Genomic DNA, 12462 nt, shown 5'->3' with positions numbered 1-12462 from the left:
AAATTTTTCTTCCTTTTTGCTCTTGGTAGACATAATAATAACTATTTATACGTTGATTTTATATGGCAATCCTGATGAACTCCTTGACTAATTCTAATGGATTATAAATTCTACCAGGTTTTTAAATTATATTATCTTTACATAAAGTGATGTAACTTATTCATTCCCATTTTTATACCTTTAATTTTGTTATCATATTTTCTTTAACAACAGAAAATATTTAAAAATTTTAAAGATCTAGATTATTTTCTACTATTTTAATGTTGCTTAAGATATTTTGTTACTATGAATGGGTGCTGAATTTTACTGAATTATTTTTATATATCTATTGAGATACTTGTATAATTAATCCTCATAAATATGTTAATGTGGATTTACATTCATATGTTTTTAAATGTTAAACCACTTTTCTGTTTCTTCAAAGGATCTTACTGGGTATTTTTTAAATTAATTAATTTGACATGATAACTTATTTACTAATTTGCTACTAGGGCTTAAATTAGAAAATAAACAATTATTGCTCCTTTTTAAAAACAAACTTATTTTGAAGGATAACAAACAGAAAATTATACAAATTATTAGTGTACACATCTCATTGGAATTTTACAAAGAGAAAACACTCATGCAAGCACCACCCTGTTGAAGAGATAAATCATTACTCCAACCCCCCAAGCTCCTGTTGTATTCCACTTCATTCACTAGCCCTCTCAAGGGTAACCGCTGTCATATTTTTAACACCATGAATGTTTTCCCATCTTTTATTAACCTAATAAAAATAGAGCTATAGTGTATGTTTTATTTCAAGCCTGGTTTCCATTAGGCATTCTTAGATTTCTATGATTCACTCATTGCCACACTTTGGAGACTTAATATATTCACTCTTATTTGTTGTATGAATATACATTGAGTATATTTCTATTTATTTATTCATTTTATTATAATAAACATTTTAATTATATATAGTTTTTAGGCATTATTAACAATATGAATATGACTGCTGTATTGTCTATTTTTTTCAATTTCATGCACAGTTACATGCACAAATGTTAAGCACTTTGTTCAAATAGTTTTGACAAATGGATAGCTCATTTGGCTAATACACTAATCCTCATATAGAATATATTTTTTTTTTAAACATTTTTTTTTTTTATTTTGACAGAGAGAGATCACAAGTGGACAGAGAGGCAGGCAGAGAGAGAGAGAGGGAAGCAGGCTCGCCGCTGAGCAGAGAGCCCGACGCGGGACTCAATCCCAGGACCCTGAGATCATGACCTGAGCCGAAGGCAGCGGCTTAACCCACTGAGCCACCCAGGCACCCTAGAATATTTTAATCATTCCTGAAAACTTTGTATTCCCCTTCCCTATGGACAGTCACTTCTGATATCTATCAATACAGATCATTTTCATCTCCATTTGAATCTCGTATAATTGAAATTAGAGAAAGCATTCTTGTGTCTGATTCTTTCATTCATCATATTTTTGAGGTCCATTCATGTTTTTACCTATGTAGCTGTTTGTTTGTTTTTTTTTTTCCCACTTCTGAGTAGCTTCCATTGTATAAATGTACCTCAATTTGATTATTGATTCTATTCTCGAAGTGTATTTGGGTTGTTCTATTTTTTTTTTTTTTTGACAAATATGAAAGAAGCCACTACCAAAATTGTGTGTGTGCGTGTTTGTGCAATTTTGTGGAAATGTGCTCTTATTGCCTTGAATAAATTTACAAAGGAAAATATCTGGGTTGAGGCACAGCCCATATACTTGATTAAAAATAATTAATTGAAATATTTTATTGCTATAAAAGGCAAACCATTATCTGAGCTTTCAATGAGTCAGAATCTCTTTGCTGGTGGAGAGTCTTGAATCAAGGTGATGTCTTGACTGATCAGGGTGGTGATTGTTGAAGATTGGGGTGGCTGTGACAATTTCTTAAGACAACAATGAAGTTTACCACATATATTGACTCTTCCTTTCACAAGTGATTACTCTGTAACATCTGACGCTATTTTGATAGCATTTTACCCACCATAGAACTTCTTTCAAAGACGTTGGAGTCAATCCTTTCAAATCCCGCCACTGCCCTATCAACTAAGTTTATGTAATATTCTAAGTTCTTTGCTGTCATTCCAGCAACCTTCATAACATATTTATCAGGAGTAATTTCCATCTCAAGAAACCACTTTCTTTGTTCAGCTATAAGAAGCAACTGCTCCTTCATTAAAGTTTTATCATGAGATTGTAGCAATTTGCTTATATCTTCAGGTTCCACTTCTAACTCTAGGTTCTCTTGTATTTCTATCTCATCTGCAATTGCTTATTCCAGTGAAGTCTTGAATCCTTCAAAGTCGTCCATGAGGGCTAGAATCAACTTCTTCCAAAATCCTGTTAATGTTGATGTTTTAACTTCTGATGAGTCACAGATGTTCTTAGTGCTATATAGAATGGTGAATCCTTTTTAGAAGTTTTTTAATTTACTTTGCCCAGATCCAACGGAATTCACTACCAATGGCAGGTGTAACCTTAGAAAATGTATTTTTTTAATAAGAATTAAAAGGTGAAGGCAATCCTTGATCCATGGGCTTCAGAAAGAATTTTGGGTTAAAATGCATGCCAACATTAATCTCATACATCATTGTCAGACATCTTGGGTGACTAGGTGCATTGTCAATGAGCAGTAATATTTTCAAGGAATCTTTTCTTCCTAAGCAGTAGGTCTCAACAGTGGGCTGAAAACATTTAGTAAACCACGTTTTGAACAGATGTGCTATCATCCAGGCTTTGTTGTTCTATTTATGGATGATAGGCAGAGTAGATTTAGCAGAATTCCTAAGGGTCCCAGGATTTTCAGAATGATCACTGAGCATGATCATTGACTTCAGTGTAAAAGCCACCAGCTGCATTAGCCCCTAATAAGAGAGTCAATCTGTCCTTTGAAACTTTAAAGTGAGGCATTGACCTCACTTTCGCTATGGAGGTCCTAGATGGCATCTTCTTCCAATACAATGTTGTTTAGCCTACTTTTGAAAATATGTTGTTTAGTGTGGCCATATACATTAATGAGATCAGTTGGATCTTCTGGAGATCTTGCTGTGTCTTCTACATCAGCACTTGCCACCTCGTCTTGCACTTTCACATTATAAAGATGAATTCTTTCCTTAACCCTCATGAAGCAGTCTTTGCCAGATTCAAACTTTTCTTTTGCAGTTTTCTCACCTCTCTCAGCCTTCATAGAATTAAAGAGAATAAGGGCCTGGCTCTGCATTAGGCTTGAGTTTAAGGGAATGTTGTGGCTGGGTTGATCTTCTATCCAGACCACTCAAACTTTCTCCATATCAACAATAAGGCTATTTCACTTTCTATCATTCATGTGTTCACTAGAGTAGCACTTTTAATTTCCATCAAGAACGTTTTCTTTGCATTCACAACTTGGCCAACTGTTTGGCCAAGAGGTAAAGTTTTTGACCTGTCCTAATTTTTGTCATGCCTTTCTCACTAAACTTAATCATTTCTGTCTTTTGATTTAAAGTGAGAGACAAGCAACTCTACCTTTTACTTTAACAATTAGAGACCATTGTTGGACTACTAATTAGAGTAATTTCAATATTGTTGTGTCTCAGGGAATAGGGAGGCCTGAAGAGAAGGAGAGAGAGATGGAAGAACGGCTGGTCAGTAGAGCAGTCAGACCACACACAACATTTATTAAGTTTACTGTCTTATATGGGTGTGATTTGTGTCACCCCCCAAAATTACAATAGTAACAGCAGAGATCACTGATCACAGATTACCAAAGCAAATGTAATAATACTTAAAAAGTTATAAATATTTAGGGGGAACCTGGGTGGCTCAGTGGGTTAAGCTTCTGCTTTCATCTCAGGTCGTGATCTCAGGGTCCTGGGATTGAGCCCCACATCAGGCTTTCTGTTCAGCAGGGAACCTACTTCCCCCTCTCTCTCTGCCTGCCTTTCTGCCTACTTGCAATCTCTCTCTCTCTTTGTCAAATAAATAAGTAAAATCTTTAAAAAACGTTATAAATATTGGAAAAATTACCAAAATGTGACCCAGAGAAATAAAATGAGTAAATGATGTTGGTAAAATGGCACAGATAATCTTGCTCCACACATTGTTGTACAAATCTTCAGTCTATACAAAAAACACAGTATCTTTAAAGCTTAATAAAGTGAAGACATTTGGATTGCTTCTAGTTTTTGGCCACAGAAGATAAAGTCGTTATGATCATTTACACAAAAGTCTTTGCATGAATATATGCTTTAATTTTTCCTGGGTAAATACTTAGGAATGGAACAGCGGGATCCCACTGAAGATACATACCAAATATCTTTTTTTTTATTAAAGATTTTATTTATTTATTTGACAGACGCAAAAAGGCAGGCAGAGGATGTGGGAATCGATCCCAGGACCCTAGGATCATGACCAGAGACGAAGGCAGAGGCTTTAACACACTGAGCCACCCAGACACCCCATACCAAACATCTTAAGAACATTTAAATTCTTTTAAAAAATGCGTATAATATTGAGGGGCGCCTGGGTCTTGGGATCGATCCCAGCATCAGGCGCTCTGCTCAGCGGGGAGCCAGATCCCCTCTCTCTCTCTGTCTGCCTCTCTGCCTGCTTGTGATCTCTGTCTGTCAAATAAATAAAATCTTTAAAAAATGCTTAAAATATTGATATTCTCAAGAGCAGTTGATGAGAATTTCATTTCTTCCAAATCCTTGTCAACATGAGGGTTAGCCACTCTAATAGATGTGCAGTGATATCTCATTTGTGGTTTTAATTCATGTCTCCATAATACTAGGGATGTTTAGAACTTTTCCTGTGCTTGTTTGCCATATGAATATTGTCCTTTGTGAGATGTCTGTTCAAATATTTTATTTATTTGTTTTTAAATTTGGTTCTTTGTTCCTTTTCTTGGCAAACTGTATTTAGAAGCCCAGATATAAGTATTTAATATATCTGCTACTATTGATCTGTTGTTACTTCTAGGCACCTCAGTGGACAGTTAGGGAATTAATGCTATACATATGTACACCTACACATGCATACATGGTGAACACATTTACCTCTAGTTGTTTCTCTATCTGTGTGTGTTGAAAATCATGATTTCATAAAGGTGTCTTTAATTTCAATCCAACTGCTAAGAGTCATTCTAAGTTTCTCTCTCTCCCTCTCTCTCATTCTCTCTTTTTTACTTTCTGTATCTTTAACTTCATTGCTCAATATTGAGAAGTCTGGATCCCATTATCCTTAATATATTTACTTATTTTAGTTTCTTTGTATGGGAACAGTCCCTTCCTCACTGTCATTGTCCTCCTCTCCTCTGTTCCACTTGGGTTCTGACCCATATAGGAGATGCCTCTTTCCCAGTGATCTCCATAACCAACTCAGTCATCAACACATATCAAACTATGGCATAGTTTACAGGTCAGACTGTACAACTTCACCACTGGACTCATTCCTTAGAGGCTCAAGCATTGATATCCTGCCTGGGGACATTACCTCAACTCCCCATCTCTTCCCTCAAATGAGGATACCAATATTGCTTGGCCCCATTTGATGGTTTTCAGAGGAAACAAGTTCAGGAAGCAGAGGAAAAGGAAACTATGAGAAGAGATGGCAAGAGGAAGTGGAAGAGGCAGAAATTCATCTCACATTTAAGATAAAAATTTGTATAAGGTCAATTGACACTTGAGTTCTGTTGTTGCTTCTTTCTAATAATTGTGTAAGGTTCTTGTTTCATTAGCATTCAGTTCAAAATATTTTCTAATTTTCCTTGTGATTTCTTCTTTGAAAATTCAAATATATATACATGATTGATTTATAAATATATTTGTAAACAATTTCTGGATATTTCAGATGTTTCTGGATATGTTATTACAAGTTGCTAATTTTATTCCACTCTGGTCAAGAACATATTCTGTATTGAGGCATCTTGGTGACTCAGTGGGGTAAGCATCTGCTCAGGTCCTGATCTCAGGGTCCTGGGATCAAGCCCCACACCAGGCTCTGCTTCTCCCTCTCCTGCCCCTGTTGCCTCTCATGCTCTCTCTCTCTCTATCTCTTTATCTCTCTCAAATAAACAAATAAAATATTAAAAAACATTCTGTATTATTTCTTCAGTTCAAAACTTACTAAATGTATGTTATAGCCCAACATGTTATTTGTATTAGGAAGATTACAAGTGCTCTTGGATATAATATAATTCAGCAGTTTCTAAGTGTAATGATCTATAAATATCAATTAGGTAAAGTTGAAGGATAGTACCATCCACATCTCTCTTTGTTTATTATTGTGACTTTTCTATCAAGTGTTGGGATATGTGAAATACTCAAATTTCCTATTATAATTGTGGATTTGTTTAATTCTTCCATTGTTTTATAGAGTGATTTTGCTTGTTTTTGTTTTCTTGCTGTTTTGGTTTTTTTTTTTGTGTTTTTACTTCAGATAGTTTGAGGTTCTGCTGTTAAATACAGACATAGTTAAGATGGTCATGTTTTATTGTGAAATTGACCCACTTTCATAATGCAGTGTTCCAATTTATCTTTAGCAATACTCCTTGTCTTAGAATATATTTTGTCTGAATTAACAGCTTTAAGCTTAATGCCTTCATTTTCTATCGTTTTCCAGCATTTCATTTACAACCTATTTAAAGATAGAGATATATTTGGTCTTTGGTTTTAATCTTACAATATTTATCTTTAATTAATGTACTTATTTTTAAGATTTCATGCGATTACTGATACGCTTTAAGTCTACCATCCTTCTTCCATTTTCTCCTTTTTCCATCTGTTTTGCTATTCTTCTTTTAGTTGTTATTCCCATGTCTTTTTTTTTTTTTTTTTTGCATTCTAATCCTAGGTTTCTTCAACACAATCTTTTCACTCTATACAACAAAGTACAAACACAACAGGGTCTAACATGTTGCCAAGTTCCAGAAATTCAAGACAGAAAATGTACAGCGCTGACTGCGTAATAAAAGCCAAACAACTATGAATCAGAACAGTGACAGGAAAGTTGAGATGACCCCACAGAGCTAGCTCTCAGCTGACTCACAGATTTTAGAGAGCTAAAGGGAGATGTGGGCTGTGGGGGTGGTGCAGTGTGCATGTGTACACATAAAGACAGGACTATTTATGGCAACTAACATGGGGTGTTTGACCCTAGATATCAGAAGAGAACTCAAGCAGGGGAGCAGGAGTGAGGCTAATAGGAATAACAGCTGTGACAAGTGCACCCTTTCCTGAAAGTTCTGCAGCCCTTCATACTGGCCCCAGTCCATCTGTGGAATGGGAAAACATGCTTCTAGCTTCAGTTTCCATGGCCACCTGGAGTCCTGCTGATTGAGCTGACTTTGCCACTACAGTGAGTCTCAGGAACTGGGAACATAGGGCCTTTCTAGCAAGAAAACTGGAGGGCATCTTTCTAAGCACAACTACAAACACTCTCATTTCTGCACCTGGAGCTCAGGCCTGAGTAGGTTCTTAGGAAAGAAACAAAACTGAGTTGGATGGGATGTAAGTTACAGGGGGCAGAGCCTCGGTGGCCCCTGCATAAAGGGTGAAGTCAAGCTAAAGCTACTCCTGTGGCTGTGGTGCTGGGGTGGAGACAAGGTGGTGGGTGCACATGAGATCTATATGGCAGAAGCACAACCTGATCCCCTTCCATGGGGATCCAGCATCACAGGGGAGGTGCTGGCAACATTCTCCTGGGAAGGCTGAATTGTCCTGGGGGTGGACAAGGCCAGAAGACTAGACATGGTGGTGGCAGTAATCTCTTGGTCACGGACTTGTCTTGCACCCAGGAGCTTCTGTGTCTTCTTGGCTTCACCTGGATTCTCAAACTCCCTGTATACATAGCTGTTGCATAGATGGGGGTGGATCCTTTCTACAACCATGCCAGATCATTTTTCCATAGGTGGAGAATATTCCCATGATGTGATCCTTGCTCACACTCTGGGTGAATCTCCCAATGTGCACTTTGGTGTGGTTAGAGGAAACGCCCCACCTTTTCTTTTCCTTTGGGGTGATTTAGACTTGGAGTGTGAGCCTCAGCTGTGTCATCTCTACACCAACAAATACAGGGGAAATGGGCGGAGCTGCTGGATGTGCTGGACTTGCCCAATGCCCAGGGAGGAAGAGCTAGAGCCTGGGCTGCAGGCAGAGCTGGAAAACTGGTACCGACACCACCACCGGAAGTCCTCTACTTCTTTCTTTTATCCTTGCTGTGACCATTCTTGCTGGACTCCTTGGTGCTCCTTTTATCTTTAGGGCAATCCTTGGACTTCTCAGAAGAGCGGTCATTCCATTCGGTAGAAGAAGGGGACTTCGCGTTGGATTTTCTTCATTATTATTATTATTGCTGCTGCTGTTATCATTATTATCGTTGTTATTATTATTATCATTGTTATTATTACTTCTACCAAGATCTTCTTTTTCACTCCTTATAAATCCTTTCTCCCTTTCTGGGGTGCTCAAAGCAGTAATGGTGGCCTCACCTTTCTCAATTCTTACTCCTAACTCCAGTCTGATAAAGGATCCCAAATGGATTACTATTCATGCTAAAGAGCAGCAAATCCCCAGTCCAGGTGCTGGGCTGTAAGTGCTTCCAGCACATGACTGACATTGCAGACATGGGTCTCCAGCCCAGGGAGAGGCCCCAGAGTAGGGGCCAAGCTCCTGGTTGCCCCAAATCTCAGTGCCTGGCAGGGCTGCCGAAGAACACACAAAGCCATGATGTCCCATGTCTTGCAGAGGCTATTACCAATTCATCCCTCTTTTCTTTTTGCTCCTTCCATCTTTTGGTTACTTGAATATTTTTAGTATTCCTTTTCATTTAATATTTCATTTTGTTTTCCATACTTGTTGTATAGGTATTAATTTAAAGTGCTCATTCAAATGTTTAGAAGAAACAGTCTTCTATAAGTGGTAACCTTAATTATAGGCTGTTTAAAATTAGTAATTTATACCTGTATTAGTTATTTATTTTGGCATAACAAATTGCTCCAAAACTTGGTGCTTTAAAATAATACATTTTTATTATCTTACAGTTTCTGTGGATAAGGGAACTGGACATATCTGTCCAGTGCTTCACAGTGTCCCATGAAACTTTATTAAGTTGTCACTGAGGGCTGGAGTCATTTCCATGAGGTAGGGAAGCTGCAGGGAATCCATTTGTAGAAAGCCTCCTGTCTATTCTTTTTCCACTAGGTCCTATTTACTCATATTCTATATTTTGCCTCCAAATAAGTCAAAGAAGATATATTTCCCTTCAAGAAGAGAGCAAGAAAGTGAATCTTTCTCTTTGTTTTGTCCTTGGACCTAAACAAAAGTTAGCATCTAAGAAGAGCCAGATCCCAGACGCATTCCTGGACTTTATCTTTGAACCATCCTCTACTGACACTGGGATCAATACCTTCAGTGATTTATGAAATAGCACCTACTGCTCCCCATGACCTGCCTTTGACTGAATTCTACCCTAGACTCCTAAAGGAACATACACTATTGACCCCTTCCCAATATATAACTGTAATCCCAAGCAATGACTAAATTCATTTTCCTTTCCATTCTGTGTTTTCCAGACACTTCTGTTATTCTTTACCTGTCACTTGTGCTATTTGATAAACTCTGCTTTCACATTCTTCAGCTTGTGTTTGATTTTTATCTTGTGTGAAGCAAAGGATCCTCTTAGCTGGTCCTGCAGGAACCCTCTCTGTGCCCTGGGGCCCATACTGCTTGTATCATCAAAACCAGATGGGAGAAAGATCCACCTGCAAACTTACTCACATGGTTGTGGGCTGGTTTCAGATTCTTACAGGATGTTGGACCTTCAGCCTCCTTCCTTATTCACCACTGGTCAAAGATCTCATTCGAATTTCCTCAGCTTTTGCCATGTAAACATCTCAAATGTGACAGTTTGTTCCTTTAGGGGGGCAAGTCAAGAAGACACAGTAGAGAAAAGAGAAGGAACAACAGAGAAAAAGAGATAGAGGAGAGAGAGAAAGAGATGAAGTTACCATTATTTATGACATAATCTTGGAAATTATTAGATTTTGCAATATCACATTCATTAGAAATGAGTCACTAGGTCTAATTCATATTCATGTAGTAAGATTATACAAACAGATGAGTACGAGGAGATGGGGATCATTGGGAGCCATTTTATAATGCTACTAACAACCACCTCTGTCTTTAAATATAGGAATGTGACAACAGCACAGTTTCCTTTATTATTTTCCCAAGCCTTGTGTTATTTTATTCTTGTATTTTAATAATAGTTACATAAATTTCTCAGCAGGGTACAAAAAACCAAGGACTCTCTCCCTCTGCCCCTCCCCACTCACTCAAATCTCTCTCTCAATCTCTATCTCTAAAATAAATATTTAAAAAATAAATAAATATAGATGTTATACATTCTTTATTTTATAAAATTCATCTATAACCAATTTAATGTGGTAAATTTTGCTGTAGAAAATTTTATTATAGAGTCAATTTCTCTACAATTACTATCCTAGATTTTAAATATAATTTTAAGGCATTTATGCTATCAGCAAATATTATGTTCCTAAAACTGTTTTATTGTCTAAGTTTTGAAAATTACAAACACAACATTGTCTAAAGGATTTTCTTCTATGGGGTTTGGATGTGAAAAGAAAATAATATTATGTGATTGTTGAAGCATGTTAATAAATTTAATTTTTGTTTAGAACAAATGCATATGAAAATATACAGGGCTGACACATCTGATTTGTATAGACATTTCCTATTCAAACATGACCTCAGATAATGGAAGATCTCTCTGTAATGTCACCTTTAAAAACCACTAAACTCCTTGGGCACCTGGATCATGCTCTTGATTGAAACTTGACTCTTTGTTTTGGCTTTAGTTGGTGATCTCGGGATCATGGGATGGAGCCCCATGCAGGGCTCTGTGTTTAGCGTAGAGTCTACTTAGGACTCTCTCTCTCCCACTGTCCCTCCCCACCATGTACTCTCTCTCTCTCTCTCAAATAAATAAATACATCTTTTAAAAAAATGAAACCACTGAACTTCCACACATTATACTGTTATACTTTCCTAGGGGTGCATTTCTTCACTCTACATATATCATGAACACCACAGAATCATTCCATCTCAGGTTGAATGTTTGTTATATTGAAGACATGTTATACCACAGAGATGTTAAAGTATTTTTAAAAAATAGAGTGGAAATATAATGTAAGTGACCAATGGATATTTAAAATAAGATGTAATTATTTGTGTTTTCAGTAACAATTACTGTCAAAATAAGTGTTTCAGTTTCAGCTGATACCTGATTGATCCATTCTTTGTGGCAAACTGATTGTGAGCAATGTAAGATTTCACTTTTTCCTGAATGTAAGTTTGCTTTGGTTTTGTATTTTGAATGTCTTTTTGTTCTCTGCTTTTTAGTTCTTATTTTAGGCATTATTTAAAGATATTACTTCTATTTTTCTTCAGTGTTTCAGATGCCTTGCAAATGGACTTCAGGTCCTTCAGTTCATCATTTCTGCAAATTTTATTTGTTTGTTTGTTTTGTTTTGTTGTGTTTTTATGAACTAACAGGCCTATTTTATCACACTTTGGAAATTTATACTGAGCAAGAAGAATGTCTGGTAGCTTTCAGAAACAATCCAGTCTTTCATGTTCAGGCAGATCACAGTGTTTTTTCTAACTTTGGGCTGAGTGTCACAGCTTTCACATATGTTAACACAATCCAGCATCAATTAAATTCCAAAACTCTTTCTTAATATCATCTAAATCAGGTATGGATAAGATTTCAGGAACAATTTATTTTTGCATCAACATTTCTTTCCATCTTTATCTGTAAAACTAGAGAACTGGTTATCTGTTTCCAAGACACATTGGATGACATTCTTTTTTTTTTTTTTTTTTTTAGATTTTATTTGTTTCCTTGAGAGTGAGCAAGGAGAGTAGGGTGAGGGGCAAAGGGAGAAGCAGACTCCCTGCTGAGTAGAAAGCCTGATGCAGGATTCGATCCCAGGACTCTGGGATCATAACCCCAAGCAGAAGGCAGGATGACATTCTTATTCCATTCTTATTCCAAAAAGGAGACATTGGAAGAAAGGTGTCATGGGTCCCAAGAAAGTCTCAAACCTAACAGGGCAAATTTCATTACATTTTGAAGCTTACAAATAATCCTCATTGGCCCCACACTCTGTCCTTCAAGCCTAAGAGTAATCCCAGTAAAGCCAAAGAAAGATGTCAGCAAAGATGCACAATACAAGATCACTGAACAAAATTAGTAGAATTTCTAAATATTTCTAATAGACAATCTAAAAATGTAATTAAGAAAACAATTTTATTTATAGCAACATCGAGACAATAAAATACTTGGAAATTAATTTAACCAAAGAGGTACAAGTGTTGTACAGTAAAAATTACATAAAGCATTACTGAAAGAAATTAGACT

The 12462-nt window shown here is 36.7% G+C and overlaps 1 pseudogene; it reads right to left on the bottom strand.

The window, feature by feature from the left end:
- Nucleotides 1-1832: 1832 nt before the first annotated feature.
- Nucleotides 1833-3572, bottom strand: LOC123950455 (annotated as a pseudogene).
- Nucleotides 3573-12462: the final 8890 nt, after the last annotated feature.

This window comes from Meles meles, chromosome 9 (genome assembly GCF_922984935.1).
Source record: "Meles meles chromosome 9, mMelMel3.1 paternal haplotype, whole genome shotgun sequence".
In the NCBI taxonomy this organism is placed as follows: Eukaryota; Metazoa; Chordata; class Mammalia; order Carnivora; family Mustelidae; genus Meles; species Meles meles.
This window is presented reverse-complemented; position numbering and strand designations above follow the sequence as displayed.